The sequence below is a fragment of the Mandrillus leucophaeus genome, unplaced genomic scaffold (genome assembly GCF_000951045.1).
Source record: "Mandrillus leucophaeus isolate KB7577 unplaced genomic scaffold, Mleu.le_1.0 Scaffold462, whole genome shotgun sequence".
Taxonomy (NCBI): domain Eukaryota; kingdom Metazoa; phylum Chordata; class Mammalia; order Primates; family Cercopithecidae; genus Mandrillus; species Mandrillus leucophaeus.
Window position 1 is genome coordinate 2,563,002 of NW_012104943.1, and position 16,804 is coordinate 2,579,805.

The window sequence follows — 16,804 nt, forward strand, 5'->3', positions numbered from 1 at the left end:
TTATTATACTTTGTGTAAAAGCTCCCATAAACTGTGGTAACTCTCAATAGACACATTTCAGTTACTTGGAATTTCACCTCTGGAACACTCTTTCTGTGAGTTACAAGGAATACATGGTATAAAAGAAGATAGCAATCCGTAACAGGTAGGAGATAAAGAAAGAGGAATATGAGTGATTGCTTGGGACAATTAGAACACCTAGAAGGACTCTCTTGACATTTCAAAATACCTTGGTCACCAGGTTAAGATTCAAGTGACCTGAATGGTAGTCCTGCTTTTTGTACCAAACTGCCTGACCTTGTTCAAATTATTGAATCTCCCTGAGTCTCAATATCCACTTTTATAAGCTTACCTATCTGATAAAATTGCCATAAGTCTCAAAAAACACCAAGTGACTATTAGTAAACCTATAGACAGTCTCTTATTTTTTACTGATTAGACATCAATTTTGTTTAACAGATTTCTTTTAAAATGCACATATTGCTAGGTATAGTGGCTCATGCCTGTAATCCCAGCACTTTTGGAGGCCAAGGTGGGTGGTTCACTTGAGCCCAGGAGTTCAAGACCAGCCTGAGCAACATAATGAGACTCCATTTCTAATTTAAAAAATAAAAAAATAAAATGCACAAAGTGCTGGTCTGAGTTCATCCCCTGAGACATACATGCACAAGTATGAACCACTTTAAACAAGTAATATATCATATCCATCCTTGGTGAGGGCCATGACTTAGTGGAGAGAGCAATGATTTTGGAGCTTGGGCACTCCTGAGGATGGAACTTGGGGATGGGTTACTGGTGTGATTAGTTCAGAACTCTAGACAATAATGTGGAGCACCCAGCAACTGGCAGAAGGGAGCAGAGGTTCTCAACGAGGAGTGATTTTGCTCCTCTCTTCCAGGGGACATTTGACAAGATCTGGAGATATTTTTGATAATCACAACTAGGGGAGGGGATGCTATGGATATCCAGTGGGTAGAAACCAGGGATGCTGCTGGACACCCTACAATGCACAGGATAGCCCTGCACAACAAAAAATTATTCAGCCCAAAATGTCAATAGTACTAATGTTGAGAATCCTTGCTCTAGAAATAAGGAAGTGGCAAAAGAAAGAGCGAGACAAGAAAATCCAAGACAAATCTCACCTACTCTGTGAATCCCCTTAAGAGTCCAACTGGCACCAATTGCTGGTTTATTAGGCCAAAATATCTTATCCTAGGCTTATTAGTTGGCAACATTTCTGGATTTAAATCACAAACTTAGGTGACCAGAAATCTGGTTTCTAAATTTTTCATCATCTTCTTTTCAAATTATAAGAACCTTATCTTGGCAGGTGTAATGATATTCTATGACCATCACGTTAATGGAAAGTGAGTCCTTAATTTTAAGGTGTCCAGGAAAGATTATACTAAAATGTGCTAAAAAGTGCTAAACTGGTTCAGGAATCTCATGCAATATGTATCTCCTTTTGTCTGTACTATTTCTCATCAGTAGAAAAAAAAAAGAACAGAAATTGCCATAAGAATTATGCAAAGAAAAAAATACATATTTTTCCTATGACTCTAAGTGGTTCAACAGCATTATTAGATAACATGAAAATATATCCTTAAAAATAATCTCAGTCTTATTCCAATTTCAAGGAATGAACACCAAAAAGCTCAAGAAAATTAATGGGCTCATCCTGGAATTCACAGTGGTTTCATAGCAGGCCACTGTACCCTGGACTATTGATGAAGCAATGATGCTAAGGGCTGAATAATCCTGTAAGTATTTTTCTACCACTCTAGCATTTTTGTCTGCTAAGAGCACACAAAGGTAACCTTTACATATCAGAATATGGTGGAAAATCGAAACTCTTCATTTCAGTGAAGTGAATGAAGAGTCAGCTCTTAGAAATGGAAGGACAGATCTCATTTTGATGCAATGTGAGCCAAAACTTCTTTGATTTTTAACACAGCAGCAATCCAACTGAGAAGCAGTCTTTTTCAGAAATCCCATGGGGTTTGGGGTTCAGTAATTCCAAGGAAACGAATCACAAGAAGCAGTGGTTAGCTGTCAAAACATCAGTTTGCAAAACCCTAAAGGGGAAGAATACCACTGGCATCCCTCGTTGAAGCAGAAGGTACTGGAACCATAATTTAAGTACAGGCAACTCTGAGTCAGTCCATCCATGGTGATTATATTTGGACATTGTCTTAGTCCATTTTGTGTTGCTGTAACAGAATACCACAGACTGGGTAACTTATATTGAAAAGGAATTTATTTTTTACAGTTTTAGAGGCTAGGAAGTCCAAAGTCGAGGGGCCCATATCTGTCAATGGGCTTCCTGCTGCATCACTCCATGGTGGAAGACAGAGGGCAGAAGAGCAAGGGAGCACAAGAGAGAGTGAAAGAGAAGAATAGGCTGAACTCATCCTTCTTATCAGGATCCCACTCCTAAGATAACCCACTCCCATGATAACTAGCCCACACCCATTATAACAGCATTAATCCATTCATGAAGGCAGAGCACTCATAGCCTAATCATCTCTTGATGGTCTTATCTCTTAATACCATCACAATAGCAATTGAATTTCAATATGAGCTTTGGAGGTGGCATTCAAACCAGAGCAGACATCCTCTATGAGACAAAGGCAAGAACTCCTTGAAAAAAAAAAAAAAAATGAGGACATAAGAGAGGAGAAGAGATTGAAAAAAAGAGACCAAGTGGGTGATGTCAATTATTATTACTGCTCTGGCAGAAAATATTTAGTGTCTGACAAAGGAGTTGTTGGCACTTCTCAACACTTGGGTTCTCTTTGTCTTGCTAAGAAGCTTATGAGCCTCAGAGCTGGCCGCAAATATAGTTCCTCTGTGAGGAAAAAATCCCAACCCACTGTTTTCCCCTTTTTCTTATCATTTCTGGGCAAGAGTGCTTTAAAAGGAAAGCCCAGATTAAGGGCGATTCAGTCAGGCAACTACCTCTCTCTGCATACAGAGTGCCTTTGTGTAAATGAGTTACCCCTCTTCCTGCAGGTCCACCCTCAACATATGCAGGTTTGGGAAAGAATGCAAATAGAGGGCCACACACTATACATCCAATTATGTAAAAGTTCCAAATCAAGCTACTAATCTGTTAAATCAAATATGTGTTCTACCCTCCTAATCTGATAAATGTTCTTTCATAAGGACTTGCAAGGTAGTTTCAAATTTAAAAACATTAAGCCCCTCATAGTGTCACCATGGTATGGCAGAAGGAGATGGCCTCAGGACCCTGCCTATGCCACCCCCTCCTCTTCCCAACTCACACTCAGGGCCACTCCAGAGCTCCATGTGGATGTGCAGTCCAGGCATCTCAGCTCTGTCCACCTTGCCTCTGCAAACAGACCCACTGGAACATTCTTCAGTGTGGCCTATCCTTAGGAGCCCTGGAAGCAGAATTTCAGGATCCCAGGTTTACAGCACATGGACTAGAACAGGAGTTGGTAAACTTTTTCTCCAAAGAGCTAATGTTTTAGTAAATATTTTAGACTTTACAGGATATACTATGTCTGGGTTTCAACCACCACTCATACCTCACTCCCTCCCTGGCCTGGCAACAAAATGCATAGCAACACAAAAGGGGCTCTGAGTGAAATTCCTCCAATAAATCAGAACTAGGGCACCAGTCAACTTAGCAGTCCACAGTGAACCTCTTCCTTAACTGGAAAAAATAACATTTCTTCTACTGCCTCAAGAGAAGGGAGATCCCAGTGGAGAAAAGAAAAACCATCTCCCCATCCACTAAGTGTTTAGAGTGACCAAGTCTGAAGGGGCATATGTTTGTCTCTTCCAGTCCTGAGGGGAGGTGGAAGTAATTTCATCCCAACTAGAGGGGACTAAACAAGAGAAATTTAGCTGAGCCCAAGGCAGAATCCTCTGGGCTGGGCTGGACTCCAACTGATAGCCAGTCCACCCAATTTCATGCAGTTTCTGGGCATACTTCCTCTTTGGAAGAAGAAATGCAGCTTCATTAAAAAAAATTGCCAGGTGCAGTGGCTCACACTTGTAATCCCAGCACTTTGGGAGGGTAACTTAACAGGATCATTTGAGACTGGGAGTTCAAGACCAGACTGGGCAATATAGCAAGATACCATCTCTACAAAAAATTTAAAAATTAGCTGGGCATCATGGTGTATGCCTATAGTCCCAGCTACTCTGGAAACTGAGATGGGAGAATCACTTGAGCCCTGGAGGTCAAGGCTGCAGTGAGCCATGATCGCACTACTGTACTCTAGTCCAGCTTGGGTGACAGAACTAGGCTTTGCTTCCAAAAAAAAAAAAAGAAAAAGAAAAAGAAAAAAAAAAGCCCTTTAGATGGACAACTGTTTCTGCTCCAGTGTGAGGAATGTGGGTCCAGGATGCTGCACAGTGCCTGGAATAAATGCTTATCATGCTTCTCCTTCCCACATGTCATAGACAAAAATTTCCATCAAAAAAAAATAAACCAGGTTTCCTCCACCTAGAACCTTTAGTATGCTATATAATGACAAGAACATCTTCAGCTTTGTGAATAAAGGCAATCTTATAGAGATGCCCCGATACTTTACTCTCACCTTCCAAATATCTGCTATAACAACATATAAGACATTTGTACACTCAATTCGCTAACTAAACTGAAAACCTGCCATGATTAATTTGCACATGTATGCCAGAGAAAATGTTCAATGTGCTCAGCAGGCTAGAAGAGAGGATGTCGATTACACTGCAGTTATTGGATTGGAACACATCCTGTGCTTGAGTTGCTTAAATATCTTGTGTATAAGCATGATAGTCTTTTCCATATTATCAATTGAAAATGCCTTTTAAGAAGATGGAAAATTCCATGAACAAAGCAGGAAAGATAGGAAAGCTATAAAATCTCATGTTAAAACACGAGGTGGGAATGAAGAAGCATATAGAAACAGGTGAACAGGCGAGGTCCAGTGGCTCACACCTGTAATCCCAACACTCTGAGAGACCAAGGCTGGAGGATTACTAGAGCCCTGAAGTTTGAAATCATCCTGTGTAACATAGAGAGATCCCATTTCTACAAAAGATTTTTTTTTAATTAGCTGGGGCCAGGTGTGGTGGCTCATGCCTATAATTCTAACACTTTGGGAGGCCAAGGAAGGAGGACTGCTTGAGCCAAGGAGTCTGAAACTAACCTGGGAAACATAGCAAGACCCTGTGCCTACAAAAATTTTTTTAAAATTAGCTGGGCATGGTGGCATGGGCCTGTATTCCTAGCTATTCAGGAGGCTGAGGAAGGAGGATGGCTTGAGCCTAGGAGATCAAGGTTATAGTGAGCTATGACTGTGGTACTGCATTACAGCCTGGGTGACAGAGCAACATTCTGTCTCAAAAAAGAAAAGGAGAAACAGGTGAACACAAGGAAGAGATAACCGAGTCATTTTCATGTCTCCATATACTTTACATACAGGTCAATCCAATGTTTATTGGCAGTAGTGTGTTTGTTGCAGTAGAGGAGGAAGAGGTAATTTGCATTTAACATTGCACAGTAGCATTATATACTACACCCAAGCTCACAAATGCATTTGTTAAATGTTAGATAGTTTGGCAATTTTTGTTCTACATGGTTTGTGTTATGCAGAAATCCATTATAGAATGTTATAGATTAGTTTATTGATATTTGGGGGAAACTGTTGAGAGTTTGAGATGGGTTGGAAGTACATTACTATTCTTCCTTTTTAAAATAAAGTAATAGAGACTTCTTGCATGTAAACTCACCATTCAACACATTTTTTTTTTTTTAGAACAGGTCAGTTTGGAAAGGATGCTGTGAATGAGACTACAAGTTTGGTGACCAAAGATGACCATTAATTTTATTAGAAATGAGATGATCATCTAATAGAAATGCATAGTCATTTGCAGAACAGTGGATTGGCTGAAAATAATTCTTAAAATATATATATATATATATATTCACATTTAACCTCAGTCACAATTCCAAAGTCAGGCAACAACCTTAAAGTATACGTATGACCTACTGGAAAGTTTAGAGGAAAGGAAGTAATGTGTGAGGATGCCATGGAGTGCCAGAAAAGTCCTAGCAATGTCTTACTTTTCTTCTTCTTTCTTCTTCTTCCTCTTCTTATTTTTTTTAGAGACAGGGTCTCACCCTGTTGCCCAGGCTGGAGTGTAGTTGTGCGATCAGAGCTCACTGCAGCCTTGACCTTCTGGGCTCAAGAGATCCTTCCATTTCAGCCTCCTGAGTAGCTGGGACCACAGGCACATGCCACCATGCCAGGCAAATTTTTTTTTACATTTTATAGAGATAGTTTCTCACTATGTTGCCCAGGCTGGTCTCAAACTCCTGAGCTCAACTGATCCTCCTACCTCAGCCTCCCAAAGTGCTGGGATTACAGGCGTGAGCCAGTGTGGCAGGCCTTATTTTCCTTTCTCTATATCTGCTAGCCCCTGATGAGCAATTTTAAGTCAACCCCAAGATGTCTGACACTCACCAGAGAGCCGCCCCAGTCAGGGGTCAGGCTGCCTTGATGGCAGTAGAGAGATAATAACTTTACATGAAAGTTGGAAGTGTGCTTTCACCACGAAATCTCAAATATTGGGGTTTGGCAGTAGCATTTTGATACATGTAAGTGAAAAAGCTGGAAATTACAAAGAATTTACACTTTGCCACTTCTCCACCTTCCATTTTCCATGCAATTGTGACTTTTCCAAAGTCCTCGAAGAACTCTCATACACCCAAAGTTGATAGCATGAAAGTGACCCACTTGGACAAGGTCTGAGTCAGTCCTGTCCTGATTTTAAGCCAAAACACATAAATCTTTGGAATGTAATGAGTCAAACATCAGTTTTATACACTGCTTTTGGTGGGCTGATAAATATTTGTAATTTCTATTGTTGCCAGTTTTTTAAAAGTTATTACTGATGTTGAGAAATTCCCAGGAACCCAACAAAAATCAACGATCCTATTGGTTTTTATTATGAAGGGCCTCCCTTTAGTAAGATAAAAATCTCTTATTGCCATATTCCTGTTATTTGTCTCTTTCTTCTGTCCTGAAGGAAAAATCTGGCTGATCACAACCTTTGAATTTATAGGAGCGTCTACTCTCACATGAAATTTATACTCCAATGAAACACTACCCTTTGGGAAGGTGCCCACTTGACAATAACTCACAAACACTGGCAAGTGCAATCAGACCAAAAAGGACAACAGGATCCAGAAAAATAAAACATTGCCTTGATCAATATTTCTAACACCTATTGCATGACTAGTTCAGTAAATACACAAATGAGCCTGGCAAACCCAACTCAATTATTGGACACCCCTGCTGTTTTAATCACATTGCTTATCTTGATCTATAAAAAGCCCCTTAAAAACCAAAAAGCAAACCAGTTGTCTTTCATTTTGTGACTATGCACATTGAGGAAATAAAGTGTGATGAGCTGAAACAATGACAGCTTGGGGAGAGGGAATAAAAGAGCTCCTGCATTTACTGAACTTAAAATAAGACGAAGTCATAGTTGAAGGCAGGACTCAAAGGTGAGTCCACACAATAAATTCCTCCTATAAAATGTCTGACACTGACTCTTGTTCACTGTATCTGTGGTCTCTCATCTGTATCACTTTACTAGACTGCATTTACCGGCCTCCCTTATAGGCACTGGGGATACATGCTTGAGTTCCAGCCAACTGTGTAGGCAGAGCCACATATTATTAGGTTGCCCTTAAAACCTCCTGAGAGTTCCACGAAGTTCAAGCCTCTAGAATAGGGGTTGCCAAACTTTTTCTGGAAAGGGTGAGATAGAAAAAATTTAGACTTTGTAGGTCATATTGTCTCTGTCACAACCACTCAACTCTACCACTGTAGCACAAATGCAGCCATAGACAATAAGTACACAAATAAGCATGACTGTATTCCAGCACAACTTTCAATGGTAAACTCAGCAATTAGAACTGCATATAATTTTCATGGTCAAAAATGTTTGTTGGTTATTGTAAACATTATAAAAGTCAAAACCACGTGTTATGTATGAACTGAAGGTTTATCTCTCCACCCACATTGAATCCTAATCCCAAATGTGATGGTGTTAGGAGGTAAGGCCTTTGAAAGGCAATGAGGTCATGAGGGTTCAGCTTTCATGAATGGGATTTGTTTCATTATGAAAGAGACTTCGGAGAGCTCTATCACCCTCATTTCTTCCTGTGAGGACACAGGGAGAAGATACCTGTCTATGAGCCAGGAATTCAGCTCTCACCAGAATCCAACCATGCTGGCACCCTGATTTCAGACTTCTAGCCTCCAAAACTGTGAGAAATAACTGTTGCTTATAAGCCACTCAATCTGTGGGATTCTGTTATAGCAGCTGGAACTAACTAAAACACCATACTTAACCCACAGGCCATACTTAGCTGCTACCTAGACTGAAAGATCCTGAGTTGCCGCATGATTGTGTGGAGAAGAAACTCTTTCCCCCTCCCTTCACTGGATAATGACATGAGTAAGAAATAATTTTTACTGTGTTAAGTCTCAACATTTGTTACATAAGTTGAATACTCTCACTAATACAAAAGCAATTGCATAATCTTGACCATCATGAAAAGAACAGATACCATACAAACTGCTTCAGAAATGAAGTTTCCTTGGAGAAACACTAATGCTCTCATCTGAATTTTTGTGACAAGCTTCAGCATCCAGATTTCCCTGAAGTTAATGATTTATTTACAGTTTTTAAGCAAGCAGAGTTTCTTTATTCTTCCCTTGTTTTCCCCCAACCCTTTTAAACATTTGCCAAGGATAATCTGATGGGATAACTCCCTAAGTGTTTCTGAGACTAATCTTGCCAATGACCAATTTCTAAATGATGGATACCTGAGAACAGAAGTGATACTTGTCTTAAAGAAAGAAGGTACAATTTCATTCTGGGAAATGGCCTTGATTCTGACTTAATGTGATGAATTGATAGCATAAACAAATAATTCATATATGATGACATGTACAAATAAGTCATTTTCCATCTGCAGATGGAACCACAAAAGAGACTATTTCATGTAATTGAGCAAATACTTTTCTAAAGCATGATTATTCCACTATCTAAAGAACGCTTCAAACAGACACTGTAATTAAGCCCTTCAACATTCCTGATTTTATAGATTTTATAACTGCATTGCTAATTTTAAAGGGAGTATTTAAGGAAAGTAGAACTGTGTAAAAAGGATTAACTAATACAAATATTTATAGTGAATCTGAAGTTTATTAGACTATATTATCTGAGAGAAGGCACAGTTTTTACAAGAGTAATTTTAAAAAATTTTAATGACTTTGTATTATATAGAATTATCAATTTGTAAACATTTTATAGTTTAGATATAAAGAGACATGAAACTAACTTTAGGATGTTCAAGTACAAATATGCAAATGATTAAATGATTAAATAATGAGTATACATTTTAATTATACATTATGACAGATAATACTGACACAACGTTTAAAGAAAAGTTTTATCAACACCATAGAAGATTATAGATCACATTTTTAAAGATCTACTCTTATACTGCTGGTGATAGCAAAATTTTTTTAAAGGCCAGACAGGGCTGGGCATGGTGGCTCATGTCAGTAATCCCAGTGCTTTGGGAGGCCAAGGATGGGGGGGGCAGATCACCTGAGGTCAGGAGTTCGAGACCAGCCTGACCAACATGAAGAAACCCTATCTCTACTAAAAATACAAAATTAGCCATGTGTGGTGGTACATGCCTGTAATCCCAGCTACTCTGGAGGCTGAGGCAGGAGAATCGCTTGAACCCGGGAAGCAGAGGTTGAGGTGAGCTGAGATGGCACCATTGCCCTCCAGCCTGGGCAACAAGACCGAAACTGCATCTCAGAAATAAATAAATAAATAAATAAATAAATAAATAAATAAATAAATAAAAATAAAGGGCCAGAGAGTAAACATTTTTGGCTTTGGAGGGCAAGCAGTCTCTGTTGCAACCACTCAACCCTGTTGTGGTAGCACAAAAGCAGCCATAGGCAATGCATACATGAGTGCCTATGACTATGAACCAATAAAATTTTATTTACAAAAACAGGTCACTGCTCTGACTCAAATTTGTCAATTCCTGTTGAACTGCTTCTGAATTGCAACATAAAATAGTTTATTTAAAACATAGTTGCTTCACTTCTTAAACCATTTTTAAAAATGTATTTAGGAAAACAATTCCAAGGATTATACTTATAGAAAACACATAATGATATATTTTAGTTTTCAGATCAGCTTCTGGAAATGTTGTATCAACTCCTTACCCCTCCTCAAAAATGGATTTTCAAAAAGATAAAAAACATAAAGCTTCTTGAAAATGAACTAGCTCTGGGTGGATAAAAATCTTTGGATCAAATATCAAAGAGAAGGGAGTAGTAGAAAATATTTTAATGACAAATTTTCCAGAAATCCTCAGGATTAATATCTAAACATAGCCTCTCTTTCTGAATGCATAGTCAAGTATGAAAGTCACTTAATACAAGAGTAAATAGAATATGTTGGCACCAAGAATTGAAATGAGTTTAATTGGAAATATTTTAATAAATCTTCCTCTCTGTGAATATGGAAGATATTTGTTCAAAATGCTAAGAACACTACTAAAACAGACCAAGTCTGATTGCCAACATGAAATATGGCAGGAAATGATCCTTCTCTGGCAGACATTTCATTCATGTTCAGGATGAATGGAGCATGTCTGAACATGTTAACTCATCTATTTCTGATGCAGCTACAAAACAAATACGAAAAAAAAAATTTCTATACTTAGATGTATAAAATATGAAAAGAATGCAAAAATATATTTCTTAAGTGTAAAGTCACATTTTCAAATTTTTTTTATTCAATTAAATCCAGTCTATTATTATCAACTATGCATAAAAATGTCCTAATATATATTAATGTTAGAAAATAAATATAGACTCTTTTTCTTCTATTGTATAGATCAGGGCTTTTCAACTTCAGCAGTATTGACATTTGGACAGGCTAATACTTTGCTATGGGGACTGTCCTGTGCATTATAGGATGTTTAGCTGCATCCTTATCCTTTACCCTTTAGACGTCACTAGCAACTCCCTTGTCAGTTGTGACAATCCAAAAGTATCTCCAGAACTGGCCAAATTTCTCCTGGGAGCAAAATCACTCCTGATTAAATAAAATGGCTGATGTAGAGTAATTCATGTTCTAATATCCAAAAGAAATTAACATCCATCAACACTGTAATATGCTAGGAACTGCAGGCTTACAGGACCCAGTATTTCCTAAGTCATGAACAAGACAAGAAATTGGCCTTCAGCTTTCTAATTTATACCTATCTTGTTTTATCAGGTATTTTTTTTTTCTAATCAGATTCTTGGTACAGATTGAATTTAGAGGTTATTATTGTCATATGAATCTCCCATAATATTTGACAACATAATCATTAAAATTGTATAAATTTCTTTATTTTTCCTTTATATAAATTATCTTCCCATTTCATTAAACATTTATGAAACCCTATATGTCAATTTACTGTGAAAGTAGTAATAATTCAAAGATAAATAGGACTGAATCCCTACTTTTAAAGAGCTTTTAATTTGATCCCGATCTCTCCCAATTAGAATGTCAATTCCATGAGCACATGAGACCTGATATATAGTAGGTGCTCAATAAAACTGTTGAGCAAACTTGGCCTTTTATAATGCTTGAGAGTTTTCAAAGTTTTTCCACATACAATGTCATCTGAGTCTCAGATAACACTGTATGGTTTGATAATGCTGATGTTACAGATAAGGAAATGGAAATTCAGAGTGGCCAAGTGACTTATTTAAGATTAAATAGTTTGTAAATGTTAAGTTGTTTTAAACACAAGATGTCTCAGTCCTAGTTAAGCTCTCTTTCTATTACAAACAACATCAATAATTCAAAAACCACAGAGAGAATCTGATGGCATGGTTTAGTGTCTGTGTACTTCTTGAAAAGCACCTGAACGCTTGGCACAGGAACAGGTGGAGGGAGGTAGGCCAGAGGGGCAGGTGGTTGGGAAGTGGCTGACATTTTTAAACTCTTGCCATGTGCCAAGAGCTACATGTACATCACTGAACTTCACAGCATCCCTATGATGTTGGCACTATTATCCTCATTTACAGGCGAAAATACTGAGGCTCAGAGAGGAAAGTAACTTGTCCAAGTGAATTAGCAGCAGTGATAAAATTGGCATTTGGGTGTCTTTCTGACAAAAAGCCATGTTCTTTCTAAGACTCTAATTGGACTTTCAAAGATATGCATTGAGCAATGGCTCTGGATAAATCTACAATACTGCATAAAAAGTCTAATACTGAATAGTGGATATAAAATGCTGTACTGAAATCTAAGTACTGTCCTTTAATTTTCAGTTATTTTTATAATTACCAATGGTTAACCTTCTAAAGCAGCTTAATAGTACTGATTACACTATCAGCTATGCCTGTAAACAAACTGATTTTCTCATGTTCTTCTGCTGTTGGAAAAGCATGAATTTTCATGCCTAAAAAATAATCTTAAAACTCAAGTTGTATTATACAAATGAATAAAATTACACCAAATTTTCAGTAACTGCCCGCTTATGCAGCTTGCAAGACCTGTCTCCTCACAAGAAAGGCATGAACTACTATTAGCTACAATTAAATTTAGGTTTGTAAAAGGAGAGACTATTTCATCCTCTCACTTCTCCTTGCTTTGCCCTAATTTGTCCTTGAGGTCAGCACATATTATTTCATCCTCAAAGCTGTTACCAGCCACATCTACCCCAGAAGGGACGTGCAGCTCTCAATGGCTGCCATTTGATGAGCTCACTCAATTCCACCTGCTGACACTGCACCCTCTTTCCAGCTCCCAGGGCAGGCCAGGATAGCATATGCTGATACGATGGCAATACGAACACATTAAAATAATCCATTGAAAGCCCATCCTGTGTGTTAATAAGCCTGGTGCTTAGCACAGAGTTAGCACACAAAATAAACACTGAGTAAATGAATGAATGAATCCTAAGCAAACAAATAAACAAATGCTCAAAATGAGATACCACAAGGGCAGATCATTCTGCTGCTGACAGTACAAGAAAAAAAAATGAAACCCTAAAAGTTTTAAAGCTAAATTTAGAGGCTGTTTTCACTCCTGGTCTCTATCTTCTCCCCTGCAGTGTCCAATCCTTCATAAGTTTTTGGCATGTTTTCTTCTTTTCCAATTTTGCAATTCGTAACATTGCTGCCCCATTGCTTTCCCTGATTTTCTAACACCCAGTCCCACTGCTCCTAAAAGTGTTATACAGAATATAATTGCATTTTAAATGAAAGTGAATTTATTTTAATTTTGTTTTAGATATTTCTTAACACCCCTGGAGGTGGTTGGCATCATTCCTGGAGGCTGCAAACCAAAGTTGTCACAAAGTGCAGTAGGAGAAACCCAAGAGTGCTGCTCAGTATAATCATCTTTATGTGGTATTTGTGCACCTCTCTGCTCAAGCCATGGCAAATGTTCAACGACCTGCTGCATCACTGATCTTGGCTCATTTCTCACCTCCAGGGTTGACTTTGGCTCATTTTAAATTAATCTGTACTTTGGAGGTTCTAATAAAAGATTTGTGTTGTAAAGTGCCAACACAACAATCTATCCTTAGCACAGTGCTCACACTCCCTTCTTTATCACTCTCACAACACACACACACACACACATACACACACTCTCTCTCTCTTTCTCTCTCTGCCATAACATTAGACCATTAACATTATATTAAAATATAACATTGAAAGAACGTCCTCTGTAGAGCTTGACTGGTTGTGTGCATGCACACACACACACATCTCCCCTCACACTCTGCCCTAAAGTGAAAAGGAAGCCCTCTGCCTAGCTTGGCTGGCCACACAGTTTACCAGTCCATTATTGTTCATGCTGTTTCTCTTGCCAAACCCCATGGGCCACTTGCAAGCTAAAGAAGGAAAGCACTTCATGTGCAGCAGTCAGAGAGGAAATAAATTAGAAATAAATAAGTAAATAAATAAATAAATAAATAAATAATTATCTGGCAGATGATGCAGAAGGAAATGGCAGAAGATATCCCCTTAGAGGAAGCTATTTAATTCACCAAATATTTGAACAGCTCCCATATACAAAGACTATTGTAAGATCTCTGGGAACACAAAAGGAAGAAAGCCAAGTCCTGCCTTCACCAAGCTTCCCTGCCATGTTTACATGGCCCATGGTTGTCTGCCTCCATTTCCAAATCTCCCTCTGATCCCCAGCTCACTCCATCCAACTCTCCAGCCACTGACTGTCTTCCACCAAAGCTTCAGTGAAACCACACAGCTTATGGTGACTTCCCACCCACCGCACACACTTGGGCCTGCAATGACCACTCAGCAACTTTACTATGCACTCTAGTCATAGAGTAGGACTTCTACTTAAATATTTAAATTTCAGATAAACAATGAATAATTTTTAATATAAGTATGTCCCCAATATTGCATGGGACATACTTTTACTAAGAGCAAAATATTCATTGTTTAACTGAAGTTCAAATTTAACTTGGCATTCTATATTTTTATTTGATAAATCTGACCTTACAAATATATCATTTTGACATTCTTTGGAGTAAGGTACCTCATATTTGAATTTAAAATACACCCTAGGAGGATCACATCCTCATGTCAATTGTTTAAAACGATCTTCACCCAGCATTAATGGCTTTGGAAAATTGGATTTGTGAGCAGGGAACAAGAGCATAGAGTGGGAGGGTTTAGAATTTGGAGATTAAAGCATTTATGTCTTTAGTATTCGGTAAGGCAACAAAGAATTTAGGACTATAAACTATATTTTAAAAGTAAAAATGGGCCACCAAAAGTTGTGCAACATGGGTTTTTGGATTACTTCTTCCTGAAGGAATCCTGTACTTCTCCTCACTCAGTGTTTGAATGGCCTATGCACTTGCCTATAACTCCTACTATACTGTTAGCTCCCTGAAGGCAAGGAATCTCTTATTTATCCTTGTGTCTCAGAGCCCAGCTCATCGCTGATTATATGGTGTGTAAGTATAAATACCTGCTACCTCTGGTCATTTAATAAATTGGTGTGTCCAGATTTAATTGAAAGGCTGCACATACAGCACAATTTAGTTCTCAGATCATTGCAAAATTAATCCCTCCCTACTCCAACTCCACCCAATACTGGTTTTGCCAATCTAATCTCTCTAGGTGAGACTGGTATGTTCTACTGAGGACTGATATGGTTTGTCTGTGTCCCCACCCAAATCTCATCTTGAATTGTAGTTCCCATAATTTTCACGTGTTGTGGGAGGGACCCGGTGGAGGTAATTGAATCATGGGGGCAGTTTCCCCCATGCTGTCCTCATGATAGTAAGTTCTCATGAGATCTAATGGTTTTACAAGGGCTTCCCCCTTCGCTCAGCTCTCATTCTTCTCTCTCCTGCCACCTTGTGAAGAAGGACGTGTTTGCTTCCCCTTCTGCCATGATTGTAAGTTTCCAGAGGCCTCCCCAGCTCTGTGGAACTGTGAGTCAATGAAACCTCTTTCCTATATAAATTACCCAGTCTTGGGTATGTCCTTATAGCAGCATGAGAACAGACTAATACAAGTACTAAATAAAGCATCAGGGAGAAGGAGGAGAGAGAAACAGAAGACAAAACGTGGCAAACCTTCTACTCCCATGTGACTTCTCCCACTTTTCTCTCTCTCCTTCTTTGATTCAGGCCAGGGTCTTACGGATGACCATACAGTCCGTTTTACTTGGGATGGCCCTCGGTTATGTCTTCTATTCCAGAGTAATTATTAATAGCCTCCTCTTCACTCTCAACAGTGCCCTGATTTGTATGGTCAGTCCACTCATAGAGGGCTTAAGAATTAATTTTAAATAGGGAGCTGGTATGGAAATACCCAACAGAATACACAAATGTCTGCACTCAGAATGGCCATTTACTCCAGTTAAACAGTGCCTCTCTTCTCTATTCAAGAACTAGAAACTAGAATAGGACTCATGAAGTGGGAAGTAATGGAGTTTTAAAATCTCATCTATTGGTTCATATTCGTGGTGAAAATATCAGCTGCACAAAAGAATCACCTAGGCCATTGGAGGCTCCGATAACACACAGAATCACAGTACTCCCTCCATGCCCTCTTCTCCCAGAAAGTTCTTATCCGGCAAATCTGGGTAGGGCCAGGAAATCTGTATTTTTTGTAAAGTTCACCAAAGTGAGTCTTCTGTCTTCTGTGCAAGTGAGTGTCTGGCAACTACTAATCACTTAACTTTTGGTTTAAGGGCTTAGATGTTTAGAATTGGGCCACATGGGGGCCTTATGTGTAAGCCTGATCCTGGCAGGCTATTCACCAATGCTTTGTTGGAATAAAGGAACTACTAAGCTAAGAGGAAACCTACTACTGGGGCACTAGCCAAGCCATGTGTTAACTGCTTTATAAGCATTGCTTCATTTAATCCTTTTACAATGAGGAGGCTGACATTAAATTAATCAACTTGCTCAAAGCTCTACATTGAGTAAAGGTGCTCAAATTGAGACTCAAGTTGACTTCAGGGCCTGAATTTACCAACTATACACTCTATATACAAAATATTTATTTGAGGCCTGGGTGTGGTGGCTCATGTCCATAGTCCTAGCATTTTCGGAGGCTGAGGCAGGAGGACTGCTTGAGCCCGGCATGTCGAGTCTGCAGTGAGCCATGACCATACCACTGCACTCCAGCCTGGGCACTCCAGCCTGGGCAACAGAATGAGACTCTCTCTATATATATATAAATATATATTT

At 38.8% G+C, this 16,804-nt stretch overlaps 1 protein-coding gene across 3 annotated transcripts in view; it reads right to left on the minus strand.

The window, feature by feature from the left end:
* Nucleotides 1–16,804, minus strand: part of FRMPD4 (FERM and PDZ domain containing 4) — an 860,788-nt gene that overhangs the window by 494,159 nt on the left and 349,825 nt on the right. The gene's annotated exons all lie outside the window — the stretch shown is intronic.